General features: G+C 41.0%; 1 protein-coding gene across 6 annotated transcripts in view; it reads right to left on the bottom strand.

Annotated features, from left to right (window-relative positions):
• Nucleotides 1–15,414, bottom strand: part of NFIB (nuclear factor I B) — a 429,811-nt gene that overhangs the window by 310,910 nt on the left and 103,487 nt on the right. The gene's annotated exons all lie outside the window — the stretch shown is intronic.

Raw genomic sequence — 15,414 nt, 5'->3', positions numbered from 1 at the left:
ATCTGCAAAAAGTAGATGAACTCAAGAAAGAATTGGCTTGTTTTCAAATAAAAATGAAACAATGTCAGAACCTGGAGGTGTTGAAAAGTTGGAGAAATTGTTTTCAAAACTCACACAGTAAGAAATCAGATTGAATACAACTTAGCCTGCAGCTGAGGTCAAGTCAGGGGTGAGGTCTTCCTATGTCGGCCTAACAATGACCTCACGCAGTGATGGAAAGAGACATGGGGACTAGGAAGCAAAACCATAAATCAGCCTTGAGAATTATGACTAGAAAAGAACTTTGGATGTTGTTACTAGCACATAAAGCTGATTGGAAGCAAATAGATTAGAATTCTACTATGTTTTCGAGCAAATTCAATTGACGAAGAAACCATAAGCTTGGACTAAAATAAAACTTTGAGTATCAAAATGAGTTGTATTCCTCCAAATTTATCAGTGGTTATGAGCTTGGAACTCATGCAGCCCACAAGGACAGCACACTTTCTGTATCTGAAGTGATCAAGGAGGAAAATGGCAAAGTAGAAGCTCTGAGATGATGGAGCCGGGAGCCATGAAGAACAATGGACAAGAGAGTTTCTGCCAGAAAGCAGACCCAGGGTCTCTTCCAGCAACTCTTCTCACACTCAGAGCAGTGTTTTCACGAAGTCTGCCCATTAGAAATTAACATCTTTTAATATCAGTGACCGCTGTGCTTCTCTTTTCTACAGGGATGTTTATCCAGCAGTTACTTTGTCCTCGCTCCACCACTGTATGTCGGATGTCTACCTGCCAGCATGGAGCAAAGCTTCACCTTCTTTTCTTCAAACACCAACTAAACTTTGAGTGAAAAATATGTATTTTTTAAGCCATTGAAATTTCATGGCTTCTCTGTTAATACAGGTAGTGTATCAGTTTTGCAACAAATATACTGGTGTTGTTTTATCTTATTCCTGCACATTTCCAAGCCTGGTTCTGTGAACTTCTTAGAAATCCTTTGAGATTCTGAATATCCTTGCAATTTATTTTTTTTCTGTTTGTCACCCAGAATTGGTTTTTCCTGTTTACAACTAAAATCTTGACTGCTACATTTATTGTGAAATTTAAATTAAATAGTACTTAGCACAATGCCTGACACCTAACTATTCTACAGGCATTAAATTCCCTTTGATTTAACTGGAAGGACTAGTTCAAATCCCCCATATGAGTCAATAATAAAATCCATAATAGAGTCAGACAATATCTCAATGCAAATCAAACTGTTGTTTCTGATAAACTGGCCAGCTGTTTAGCAATGCATTGAAAAAAATACTCTCCATTGCTGGTGAATTGTGATGAGACAGGGAGGAGAAGTCTTTGATGTTACTCAGTTGGAGTAGGTATGAGGATCAGTTAATCAGGTGCATGCCTACGATAACCTCAGGTGAGAATGAGCAAAAGAAAAGTTAGAAGAGAATCAAATTTCATGACCTTAATTTTCCCCAAGGATGACATTGATTATGAACAATATATGACAATCCGGCTAGCATGAAATAAAAGTTCAGAGCCTTCTCAAGATGGAAAAGTGACAGATGGTACTTTAGAACACAACTTGCTACCCAAGGACCACAATAGAATGTAGAACATTTCCAAAGGAGAGCTTCTCAGTTCCCATGGTATAAGTTTGTCATCACAGAAAAATGTTAATGAGCAAAATATATTGGTAGGTAGGTAGATTTCTACCTTTATAGTTATACTGTAAACCATAAAGTTTGGTTAGTTTTGCTCTTAGTTTCAAGGAACAGCCAGTTGTATTAGCTCAAGTAATGAAGGTTTATTATAAAGATGTTCATGGCATTAAGAGAAGTGGAATTTTCTAGAAATCCAAGAACATCAGTCATGTTAGCTGGGTTTCCTGGAACTGGGACTGGAAGATCATTTGGAATGATGTTTAGCTTTCAAGACTTCTGAAACCTGAGTCTATATGTCTTCATTCTCATTCTAAACTATGAACATAATTCAGCCACTTTTTATCTTTCTTGTCACCAAATATCACTGATTTATTTTATAATTCCCTGTTCTCATATCTTTCACCCTTAGGGTTTGGTTTTCTTCCTCATGGTCCAATATTGTGGCTTGAGCTCCAGCCATCACATCCAAATTTCAGAGACCAAAATGGGAGAAGGAATGAAAAATAAAAGGGGCAAAAAGAATGTGCAAACTATCATTGTAGATAAAATCCTGGAAGCTAGCTATCACATAATCCTTCTGTTTATATTATCTTAATTAGAATTTCCTCAAGGGAGACTGAGAAATCTAATCTTTTTTTTTATTTAATTTATTTATTTTTAGAGAGGGAAGGGAGGGAGATAGAGAGAGAGAGAGAGAAACATCAATATGCAGTTGCTGGGGGTTATGGCCTGCAACCCAGGCATGTACCCTGGCTGGGAATCGAACGTGGGACACTTTGGTTCCCAGCCCGCGCTCAATCCACTGAGCTACGCCAGCCAGGGCCGAGAAATCTAATCTTTATTTTGGGCAATCATGTGTTCCACAAAATTGGATGTTTACTGACATGGAAGAAGAAGAGCATAGATTTTGAGAGATGAGAAATAAATGAGATAGAATCAAAAAGGGGAATAGCAACCTTTAGATTAGCATTTATTTTATATATTGAACAAATACATAGCACTTACTAGGTTTCAGGCACTGTTCCAAAGTGCTTTACATATATCAACTGTTCATCTTCATAGCAACTCTATGCAGTAGGTGCTATATTATCTCCAGCTTACAGATGATTAAACTAAGGTACAAAGAAGTTAAATAATGTACCCAAGTCACATAGCTGTTAAGTGACAAAACCTGGGTTCAAAAATAGCCATCCGACTCAAGTACTACCACAAAACTTGGGAGTAACAAAAGGATGCCCCCAGTGATACGCTGGTAAATGTCCAGCTGCTGATTCTCTGGATGGGCGGGAGTGGAGGGGGAGCTCTAATTTGTAGCGTTTCCTGATATCCATTGTGTATATGCTCTCACCACGGATAAGTAAACTCAAGAACATAGGTAACAGTAACACATACCCAAATAATTAGGAAGTAATAGGTTTTGAGTATTTATTATGCTTTCCTCTTAATATAACTTAATTGTAAGTTCATATAACTTAATTCTTCATACTGGCAGTGTTTAACAAGTGGCTTGCACATTTCTTGAAAATTTAACAATTGGCTAGTATGTGCAGGTACTGGTCATCTTTGGCACAGTCTTGCATTGGATGTTGCCATGGCTGCAAGTCAGGGATCAGAGAAACCAAAGAAGTTGAAGGTGATGAGCTGAGAGAGGGTGGGTATTTCTGAGTGCTCAGGTAGCTGCTGCTCTTACTGTCCTAGGAGTATCCACCCTCCTTACACAGCCATTTGGACACAGAACAGCTTCCTTTTCTTAAATGTGACATCTTGCCTGAGCTCTGGGGCCAGGAGAGCTCGCCTTGTATTAATTCAGACTCAGATCACAGATGCACAGAGGAAATGATGAATTTAAAATCTGGATTTATTTGTTTTCTTCTGTTGATGTAGGGAATATTAGTTGTAAAGGTAACCAGTCTCTGGGATTAGTCTTTTGTTAAGAGTTCTGTAATCTTTGACACCTTGGACATGTCAGCAACATTTCTGGACCTATACTTGGTGCTTAAAAAATGTTGATTAGTAAGAAGTAATAAATTGTGATTTGTGTAGATGTGTTCCCATCATGATAGTGTTGTAAGAATGAGCCAAAATATTGAAATCCTATTCATTTGAAAATCTTCTAAACATCCCTGATCTTCAATTATTTCTCACAAAGTCATTATTAAATAAAGACAAAAATAAATCTTTATGAACACACATTACTGGGTATTAGCAATTTTGGTTGATAGTTCTGGATACTAATTCTTAAACTAACATCATCTTGGTCTCAAAATAGCATCAGTAATAATAATAATAATAATAATACACATCCATATTTATCGCCCACCCTTACAATTTATCAGTTGTGTTATTGCAGATGTTTAGGGGAATTCAAATAAATGTCCTGATGCTGGGGGTGTTCTGGCGGGGAGGCAGACTAAGAGTAAAAAGATTTTAGCATATTCTACATCTTACTTGCCTCAGAGGACCTTAGACTAGCTGTGCTTGAGATAGGGGTACCTGGCCATCTTAACTATACAGAGAAGGTAAAAGACTGTGGCAGGAGCAACTGTCCCTTGTTAGTGAATTGGAGAATTATCATGAATCTTCAAGACCCATGGAAGGATACCGGGACTCAAATTCTATTCTTGTGCTCTTGGCTTCTGCTGGAAGCCAAGCTGGTGCTCCTGGACAGGTTGCCAGAGTCAACCTTCATGACAGCCCCCCAAAAGCCCCCTTTGTGGTATTGATATCCTTGTGTAGTTCCCTCCCACATTGTGTTAGGGTTGGTCTGTGAGCAATAGAATACAGCAGAAGTGATGCTAAGTAACTTCCAAGGCTAGTTTGTAAAAACATTGTGGCTTATTTTCTTTCTCAGGTTATTGGCTCTGGGAAAGATGGCTGCCACGTTGTGGGTAACCCAAAGGAGAGACCCATGTGGTGAGGAGCTGAGACCAATAGACATGTGAGCAAACTTTCTTGGGAGAGGATCCTTCAACCCCAGCCCAGCCTTCTGATGACTGCAGCCCTGACTGGCATCCTGACAGCAATCTCATGATTGACTCTCAGCCAGGACTACCCAGCTACGCTACTCTCTGACTCTTGACTCTCAGAATCTGTATGAGATAATCTTTGTCATTTTAAGCTGTCAACTTTGGGTAATTTGTTATGCTGTTATAAATAAGTAATATATGAGCTGAGGTTGTCTTTGTATATGTTCCCACATAATTTGTTACTCTAAATCAGAAGTCCCCAACTCCTGGGCCGCATTGAAGGCAGGTGAGCAAGCAAAGCTTCATCTGTATTTACAGCCACTCCCCATTGCTCATATTACTGCATGAATTCTGCCTCCTGTCAGATCAGCAGCAGTATTAGATTCTCATAGAAGTGTGAACCCTACTGTGAACTGTGCATGAGAGGGGTCTAGTTTGCACCCTCCTTACGAGAATCTAACACCTGATGCTCTTAGGTGGAGCTGAGGTGGTGATGCTAGTGCTGGGGAGCAGCTGCAAATACAGATCATCGTTAGCAGAGAGGTTTGACTGCACAGAGACAATAATATATCAGTTGCTTGCAGGCTCATATCAAAGCCGTATCAGTGAGTGGCAAGTGACAATTAAGCTGCATCTGGTGGCAAGCTTTATATTGGCAAGTGAGTTGATGTGCTTCAATTGTGCAGCTGCATCTGGCAGCAGCAGGGTTTAAGTCAGGAATTGACACTAGTTGCAGGAAAGCAAGCTCAGAGATCCCACTGATTCCACATTATGGTGAGTTCTATAACTATTTCATTATATATTACAATGTAATAATAATACAAATACAGTGCACAATAAATGTAAGGCACGTGAATCATCCCAAAATCATCTCCCCTGCACCACAGTCTGTGGAAAAATTGTCTTCCATGAAACCAGTCCCTGGTGCCAAGAAGGTTGGGGACCGCTGCTCTAAATGGAAATCATTTATCCATGTCTCTGACTGCTCCACTGAAACATTTCTGCTTAGAGGAAAAGAATTCAGTGTTGAATCCCCATGCCTAGGACAGTGCTGAGCACAGAGCATCGAGCAGATGGACAAAGTGAGACGAGACAACAGACCTGGCTTCAGACAGTGCTGTGGGGACTGCCAGCTACAGGATGAGTCAACATACATCGAGTTGGGTTATTCTCTCCAAGTGTGAGAAATTCACAGTAAATATTCATTTCTTCTTCTCTTCTGTTGTTACTGGCCTCCCTACCATCTCCCAAATACCTCACAGGTCAATTTCTACTCTCTTCTCATCAGCCATGAGGCTCTTGGAGAGGCAATCTGGGATCTGAGGAGGGAGCAGGACTCAGAGTAGAGAATTGCAGCCACGGTAGGTCACTCCACACTGTCCCTAAGTTGGAAGGAAGAGTTTCTTCAACTCCCCAGACACAGGAGACTCAATCTGTGGAGACACTCCCCTCAGGGTCTGCTTAGAGCGTGGGATATATAATTAAACTAGACCAATGGACAATGCAAAAGTAGGAGTGGGGAGAAGGGACTTTTAAATTTTTTTTATTTAGGAACTTAAAAAAATGTTTATTAAGAGAAGGCTAAAAGTTCAGTTACTGCTCTAAGTGGAGTGGGTGTTTGGTTACAAATGTTCTAGGACAGGCACTTCCACTTCAGAGCCCAGCCCTGCCCACTCTAGGAGAGCACACTATAAACCACCCCTCCCCTTCCCTCAACTCCTGCTGCTCTAACGGACAGCTCTGCCTTCTCCGAGTGCAAGAACACAGTCAGGCACCACTTACTGCCCCCTAAGCAGTCTCCTTGTGCCAGCATTGGAGAATGCACTTACACAAACCTAGATGGTATAGGCTACTACACACCTAGACTATAGGGTACAACCTATCGTTCCTAGGCTACAAGCCTGTACAGCATGTCACTGTATAAGACAACATGAGATTAAATTAGGCACAAAGAAACTAATACAATCAAGAGACATGGTAAACATGAGATGTAGGAGGCTGATGCTGGTGTAACATGGCATACTGTTTTATAGCAAAGTTATTTTTTAATGAATAGAAAGAGTACACTCTAAACTAAACAATAAAAAGTGCAGTATAGTAAATACAGAAACCAGCAATACAGTTGTTTACTGTCATTATGGAGTGCTATGTACTGTATGCAATCACAGGCGCTATACTTTTCTTTTTGAAAAGAACGTCCCTTTGCTGCACATGACTGTACAGGTGGGCGGTTTTCAAAGAACCTGGGTGGCTCTGCATGGCCTCCTCCAATCCCGTTTTATGTTCTCATCATCTGTTGATAAAGCCTTAATAAAATTTATAAAGACAAAAAAGACTTTACATCCAAAGGGGTATGTCTCCAGTAGAGTGGATGATAATGGAGATCACAATTTTGGGCAGGTGGAGCCTTCCCAGTGCCTTGAAAAACCACATCATTCTGGAGCACACAATCAGGCACATTTAAATAAATTTAGTTACTCTTTGTACTTGCTGAGGAATGTCGGGCAGGGGCGCATGGCCCAGCATTGTCTTGCCTGCCCAATAGAACCTTGTCTGGGGGAATACACGGCACTCAGCTCTGCGCTGTGAACAGGGTCCTGAGTGTGAAGCAGGACAGTTGGACTTCCAATCTGTTATCTGTTATTTCTAATTGTTTAACCACAGGCAGTTTCACTTTCCCGAATCTCAGTTTTTTTTATCTGTAAAGTGAAGACACTAGTAATTACCTCCTAGCATTCACTAAAAACACATTAGCTGAATTTGAATAAGGTTCTTCAGGCCAAAAGAAATAAATACGCTGTAAGTAGAATTTGGGAATGCTTGATTAAATTTAAGGCCTGCAGAAAAAAGTAAATCATAGGATGCCTACCAGCTTGGGATGTTGTGCTGCTATTTCCAAAAGTAATTTAATATCTTTCCAGGATACATAAAATCAGCGTGACCCACGAGAGCCACAAAATTGTACTTCATTGACCATGTCAAGCTCATTCTTTTGTTTCTACATTTAAAAAAAGAATATTAATAAAATGGAAAATGTGCCAGGAAAAGCCACTAAAATAGAGATATTGCAAATGACTTGCCAAAATTTAGCAGGCCTGCAAAAACCCTGGTTCATCCAAGAGTTTGAGCTTCCACCACTTCTCCCTTTATAGAATTACTGAAGTGTTCACTTAGGTCCCCCTGGCACTTTTATTACCATCAGGTAAAATAGCTCCATGATGAATTCACACAGACCCTCTCAGATGTCCTACGAGGCCTATGCCATGTCCAGTTTCCATAAGAGTTTAAACATACTTCTAAAAATGAAGATACATAGAAACACAATTGGACACCAAAAGGCCAAAAGCCTCTTTTGCCTTTTGCTCCTTGCCCCACCCCCCAACCTTTTTTAGAAAATTCACCTAAGAGTTGAGCTAACAGTCTTACTTCTAGGTATCTCAGCTTCCTCACCTGTGAAGTGGGGTTAATAATATTGCCTCTCTGACAGGGCAGTCGAGAGAACTAAATGAATTAGTGCATACAAAGTACTTCAAAGTGTGACTACTAGTACGCTCTAAATGAATGATAGTTACTGTAATTATTACTAATTTTAAAGGGGAAATGGTTTTTATGTAAACATTGTAGAAGATTTCAAGCATGATTCGGATCCACCAAAACCCAAAGTACTACCAAGCATGTCAACATAAGTTTTCCTTTGAAGCTGCCACCAAGGCTAAATGTTCCTCTGAAGGACTTCTCTAGGATGCCGTCTACACTTCCTTTTATCCACTGCTGGGTAAGTCAAATCAAATTCTATCAGTTTTCCATTGCTGAGTAATAAATCATCGCAAATTTAGCCATTTCAAACAACACACACCTATTATCCCACAGTTTATGTGGGTCAGAAATCTGAATGCAGCTTATCTGGGCCCTCTGCTTAGGGGCTCATAAGCTGCAATCAAGTTGTTGGCCAGGCTGCATTCTGCTGAGGAGGCTTGACTGGAGAAGAATCTGCTTCCTAGCTAATACAAGGTGTTGGCAAAATTCACTTCTTTGCAGTTGTAAGACTGGGAGCCCTCATCCCTTACTGGCTGTTGGTGGAGACTGCCCTAGCTCCTAGAGGTCATCAATGGTGCCAGGTGGGCTTCCCAACCTGGCTGCTCACTCCATCGAGGTAGCAAGGAGAGGCTCTGGGCATGTTTGTTAGCCAGACAGAGTTTTCTATAATTATGTGAATAACAACCCATCACCTCTACTATAGGCTATTGATTAGAAGCAAGTCACAGGCCCTGCACACACTCAAAGGGAGGCGATTATACAAAGCATGCACAGCAAGAGGCCACCTCAAAGGCTGTCCATCACTGTCACAAAGAGGAAAAGGCATTGCGCAATTTCCATTCAAGCTTCCCAATTCATTTTCTGGTCTAACCACAGAGGTCAGGGAAGGTTTAATTGTCTACTAATTAGAGGGATGAAATTTAGGGAAGATGGTGGAAAATAGAAAGAATCAATTTAAGAGAAGGCCAACAAAAAAAACAGTTGCTCTCTTCATGTGATCTGTGGACGTGGTGATGTCCATGTCCAAAACAGATCTCTAAATCCCCAGAGTGCTTCCAGAACAGCTTTGGGGAGTTTATCAGAGTAGACAAGCTGAGGTGTATGAGGTCCAGGCCCAAGTCAGCCATCCATGGGCATACTGGTTGGAGCCTGAAGGATGGAAGGCTGGTCCTGATCATGAGCAAGTCTGTCTTCCTGTGGATTAGTGGGGGAGACGACTCTAACTTCCTTTAAATACACAAAGGATTTTTATCAAGACACCATCCAATTATTCTCTACCCTTTCTGAAGAGGCTACAGGGGGAAATGGGGTTGAATTTTGGCAAGAAGGGATTTGTATAGACTAAGGGAAAAAAATCTTAATGGTAATGATCATTAGGCACTGAAACAAGCTATGAAAAAAAAACTAACATATTTGCCCCAGGAGTTTTTTTAAAAATAGGCTAGACAACTATCTAGAAGGTAGTCCAAATGCAGTGAAGGAGTTGGTCCAGACCTTTCTTTCTGCTCAGCACATAGTAACACCTCAAAAATAAACACTTAGTAATGTCTTAGCTGGCTTGGGTTGCTATAAACTAGACTGGATGGTTTATAAGAAACAAATTTATTTCTCATAATTCTAGAGGCCGGGAAGTCGAAGAATAAGGAGCTGGCAGATTCAGTGTCCAGTTGGAGCCTGATTCTTGGTTCTGACACGGCTGCCCTCCTACTGTGTCCGCACAGGGTGAAGGGGCAGGAGAGATGTCCGAGTGTCTTTCAGGGTCACTAGTCCCACTCAGGAGAGCCTCACCGTCATGACCCAATCACCTCCTAATGCCCCACCTCCTAACACTATCACCTTGGGGGATAGGTTTCAACACAGGAATTTGGGGGCAGGGGTACAAACATTCAGTTTATAGTGATTAAACATATTGAAGTTTGTTGTTTGTTGTCAATGACCCACCTGACAGCATTATTTTCTAGATCAAGATCCTTGGACGACCTGTATCGAATCATCTGGGGCACTGTTTAAAATACAGATTCCTAGGTCCAGCCATGGATGCCATGAGTAAAAATCTCTTGAGGTGGGGCCTAGGTGTTTGCTTTTTAAACAAATAGCCCAGGAATTTTTTGTGCACATACTAAAGCTTACAAACCACTGCAAATGAAACCTAATCCATATCAAACTTGAATTCCTCCACTCAAATGTCTTTACCCCCAACCCTAAATTTTAAATGCACAAACATTGCCTCCTCCTTCTGGCAGCCATAAAAGCATCCCTCAGCCTCCAGGCTCCCATCCGTAAATATGGTCCAGCAATCTAATTGCATGGACATACGCAGCGGCTTCTGCCATGCTGGTTCCCCAGGGAAATTACGTAATAGGCCTCTGGCACATACAGCGCTTACTAGAATTACAAGGGAACCCCTACCCCCATCTCTCCGGGAGTCCCATGTTCTGAGTAAAAGCCCAACAATATATCTGCTGCTCAGACCTTGGGGTGAAGAGAGTGGGAGCATGCTCGGAAAAGTGTGTTTAGTTTGCTGCCTCGAAACTCAGGGTGTGCCATCCTATCCACTGCAGAGTTGTGGTCTGAACTCTGCGTCTCTACAAACCGTTCTTGAATTTTTGCAGGACCCTATTAGGGTCCCCAGGAGAGCTCTCATATGAAGTCCAAGAAATCTGAGGAAAATGTGGAGCTTACATGATGGACTAATTTCATTTCAATAAAATTCCCATATTACATTCAATGCGCTTGGCTTTATTAAGTTTTGTCATAAACGCTGGGAACACTTCCAAATTTAGGCTTGCACAATTATTTTTATTGGTGCGTTAACTAAAAACGGTATATGCATAAGTCAGAGTGTACATTTGACTTCATCTGGGGAGCCAAAATGAACTTTAGGTTGATTTATAGTCATTTTACCCTGTAAATGAGATACAGGAAATAGGGGTTAGAGTTTCTGATCCCGGCATTCCTAAACCCTCCGCTGGTTCCATCCACAGCTCTCTGCCATGTATCTAATGAATTTAAATTCCGAGTGTCTGTCGGCAGCCCGCAAAGTCACCAAACAAAGACGCTGGCTTATTTTCAGACCCAGAGCCATCCAAACTGGGCAAAAAATAGAGGTTTGCTGCACTGAAGTGAGACTAGGGAGCCCTCGGTGCTTTGAAAGGTTTTAATTGCTATGGAAAAAATCCTTTCAAAGATTTTTTTTCCCTTAACATGGGCCCCTTGGAAACTTTTCATAGGGGAACTGTAAAATATTTATACAGCTAACAGCACTGTTAAAAAAAAAGGGGGGCAAGAAAGAAAGAAACGTAGCGCGGAATGAAAGGCAGACTTGAAGTGAGCCCTGCAGATTCGGGGCCCCAGGGAGGGGAGGGGTCTGTGATTTCAACCCCTGGGAAACAGGATTAATCCCTCCCAGCCGGGCCCACAGGCAGGGCCGACGTGTAGAAGACCCTGTATTTGGTTTAAAGCTCTGCTGTTGCCATTTTGAAATTCTTCATTTTTGAACCAAGGGCCTAATGTTTTCATTTTGCACCTAATGCTCTGAACATTCCGCGGCTGGCGCTGCTCACAGCGTCTCCAGAACTGCTGTTTTCAGATATTGCAGTATGGTTCCTCCCATCCTTTCTCTGTTAGCTCCCCTGTTTTGTGGAGGACCCTACAACCCTGACCCTTACTTTCCACAGTCCTAAATGGCATGCACTAGATTTCCTGTCCCTTGGTGTGTCTGGCATACATCCTGCCCAGGAGGCTTTACCACCCCAGGATGTAGGAGGCTGACGACCCATGTGCAAAACCCTAGAAAACATGGCACTGGCTCTGTGACTAGATGGAAAACGAGAATTCGGGAGTTAAAAGGAGCCATGGTGATCCCGTTTTATAAAGTAAATGTAGTGCTGGAGAGAGGAAGGAAATTTCCCAAGGCTACTTCGTTTATTAGTATCAGGTGAGGGACATGGCTAGCTCATTCCACAGCATCTACGAAAAGGGGTGAACACAATTACAGCCCCCAAGCTGCTCCAAGCTCAGGTGAACTCCTGCTTCAGTATTTTCTCAATTCTTTAATCAGCAACGACATTATTAAAGAAACAGCTGAGAAGATAGTCACTCTCTCCACACTGGTCCCCCAAATGTTTTACTGGTGAAGATATTTGGTATTAAAAATAACAGTTGTAAGTTGTGTGACCTCTTCGTGGCTCCATCCTACCCATCAATGCAGACAACCTGGTAACCCCATGGAAGGGAGGAAAAAAAAATGCAAGGCTCAGCAAACCCACAAAGTAGATAATTAACACATGAGAAATCAAGATTTGGCTATGCGGTGGTAGCTAAAGTACTGAGGGGCAGGGAAACTTTCTAACAGAGGAGAATGGGTTACAGAATTATTACAACCTCATCACTCAGAAGGGACCCTCTGTTTCAAGCCTGACTTAACTGCCATAATTCAAATTAGCATGCTTCCACTAATGATATAAGCTTTTAGATGACAGTTCAACAGCCACACTACAGAGAGTAAGACAATTTTTTTCACTTTTAGGTTAATCTTAAATTAATTATAAGTAAATTACACTGATTTCCTGCCTTCTACTGTTTTGTTGCAAAAAACTATCACACAATTTTAAAACTCTGGGTATATGCACAAACAGGCATTTAGCACCATGTGGAATGATGATTGCGTTCATAAATACAGAGAAGCAGGCCCTTCCCTTCCCATCCTTTTTTTCCTTCCTGCCTTTCTTTTCTCTCTCTCTCCCTTCCTTCATCCCTTCCTTTCCTTTTTTCCTAAATGACACTTCTTATTAAATGTGAGATAAGATAAATAACAATCACATTAATTGAAATAAATGTTCATTTATTTTTCAAATTCTCAAGCCTAGAACAGTGTCTAGTACATGTTACAATCTCAATGATAAATATCTGTTAAATAATTACCAATATTAGATATTGGATGAGATGCTCTGAGCATGATAGAGAAAGGCTGAAGAGGCCTCAAAGCCCTAGTCCCTGATTTCAAAGAGTGTAGACATTCTTTCAGGAGGTAAAATGTAAACAACATGAACAAAAGTCATTCAAAAACTACCTGGAACTTAAGATACTAAATGCTAGTCCTTGATGCATTTCTCAATACTTAGCATACAGTATAAGATAGTAGTAAATCAGATTAGCTCTTCCACTGAGGAAGATAAGATGGGCTTTCAATATGAGTTATCATACCTGCATGCAAATGGGAGCTGACAAATGTAAATTACCTGCTCCAAACCAATGGGCAGTGAATCCATCACAACTGGAGACATTTCAACAAAGCAAAGGGTGCTGCACTAGGATCGACCACATGCTAACTTGCAAAGCAGCTCAGATTCATTTTGATATGCCTTTAGGGATCATTTTCAACAAAAGCACATATTTTTTTGTACCAAACCACACTGTGTTTTTCTATATATTCATGATAGTTGATTGAGTAAAAATCTATAGATATGTCAGAATTTTTATTGCTGTGTAAGACTCCAAAGGTGATTTATCACAGAAGAATCAGAATGGCCATTCTTTTTTAACTGAAGGCTGTTTGTCCCACTCTTCCAGAATGGCCATTCTTTATTAACTGAAGGCTATTTGTCCCACTCTTCTACCTTCTAGCACTTCATTTTACTCGGTTCAAAATTTCTCTTATCATGCATTTGGTACTAAATAAAGTTGCAGGAAGTAAGCAATAACAGAAAAATTTATATTCCCACTAATATTATCAGATAAACAGGCTGTTTCAGCTCAGTTAGTTAAAAAAAAGATTTTTAAAAAATGTTTATTTATTTGTTTATAGAGAGAGGAGAAGGGAGGGAGAAAGAGAGAGAAACATCAATGTGTGGTTGCCTCTTGTGCACCCCCTACTGGGGATCTGGCCCACAACCCAGACATGTGCCCTGAGTGGGAATTGAACTGGCGGCCATTTGGCTTGCAGCCCAGCACTCAATCCACTGAGCCACACCAGCCAGGGCACAAAAAAAGGCATTTTTAAACTTAGGTAACCATTATGTTACGTAAGGTTAAAATGGCAAAGGAGATATTGGCTCCTGAAGATGAGACCAAACTCTGATCATCTTTCAGCTTAACCACCACTTCTTTGTGGAAACTTTGTTGCCTCTTCCCCAGATGTGAGGCCTCTGGTTATTGGCTACTTTTCTTTACAGAACACTGAACACTTGAAATTCATTAATTGTTAACAATCACTAGATGCTTGCTCTTCCCAATAGGCCCTAATCTCACCGAATGTGAATGCCAATTGAACTGATGTTTGCTCCCTACCATATTTCTGGACTGGCACGTAGTGTGCCTTCTATAAACATTCTTTTGAACTAAGACATAGAAAGTAAGGGTCTTTCTCATTCTGCCAAGGTCCCTGTATTACTTGGAGGCCTTTCAATTCTACATGATAAACTTCCAGCTTGAACTACTTTAAATTTAAAAATGCAATAAGGCTTATAGGCCAATAGATTCATAAAAACAAACCTTGGAAAGGCAGACCCAGAGACAATATTCTTTTCCCTTCATTTCAAGACACTTTATGGAGGAATTCCAATTGACTCAGCATCAGTATGTGTCCACACCTTGAACGAATGACTTTGACTAGAAGTATACGGTCCTAAACTGGCCCAACCTAAGGCCAGTGAGCATCCCTGTGGCTGAGGGAGAGGTGTTATTTCCTAGTCCCACCAGCCATAGCCCTGTGTTATGGGGAAAGCAGGAGGTAGGAAGAAACCTAGGGAGGATATTGAACACATAGAACAATGATGTTTACAGAGTCTCTTAGCCCGGTGTGGAGGAAGATGATGTGTTCCCACAGTTCTGGATTTTCAACAACAGTAGTCTTGCTATGGGTAAATTATTTTATTTTATTTTATTTTATTTTATTTATTTTATTTTTTTATTTTATTGCCACATGGATTCATGGCAGTTCAAATTACCATTCTTATCTCTACTGACTCCTTCTTGAGGAAGAAGTATGCCCACAGGCCAATGGCAATATTACAGTTTAATTCAAAGAGTGCTACCAATATAACTAGTTATGATTGATTGACTTAGAAAATAACACATATATCATGCTTTGTTTTGAGGATGACTGAGGGGACTGGAGTGGCAATGAGGTCAGGAGCAAAGAGCATGCCTTCTTGTTCCTGCCCATGAAAGTACGGAGTGGCCAGTCACAGCTGATTCCTCTGGAACCCCAGAGCTCCCTGCTCTTTTCCTGTGTGCTCAGGGTATTTTATCATGCTAAAGCT

Source organism: Phyllostomus hastatus, unplaced genomic scaffold, assembly GCF_019186645.2.
Source record: "Phyllostomus hastatus isolate PE091 unplaced genomic scaffold, TTU_PhHast_1.1 phas_contig_34, whole genome shotgun sequence".
Lineage (NCBI taxonomy): Eukaryota > Metazoa > Chordata > Mammalia > Chiroptera > Phyllostomidae > Phyllostomus > Phyllostomus hastatus.
This window is presented reverse-complemented; position numbering and strand designations above follow the sequence as displayed.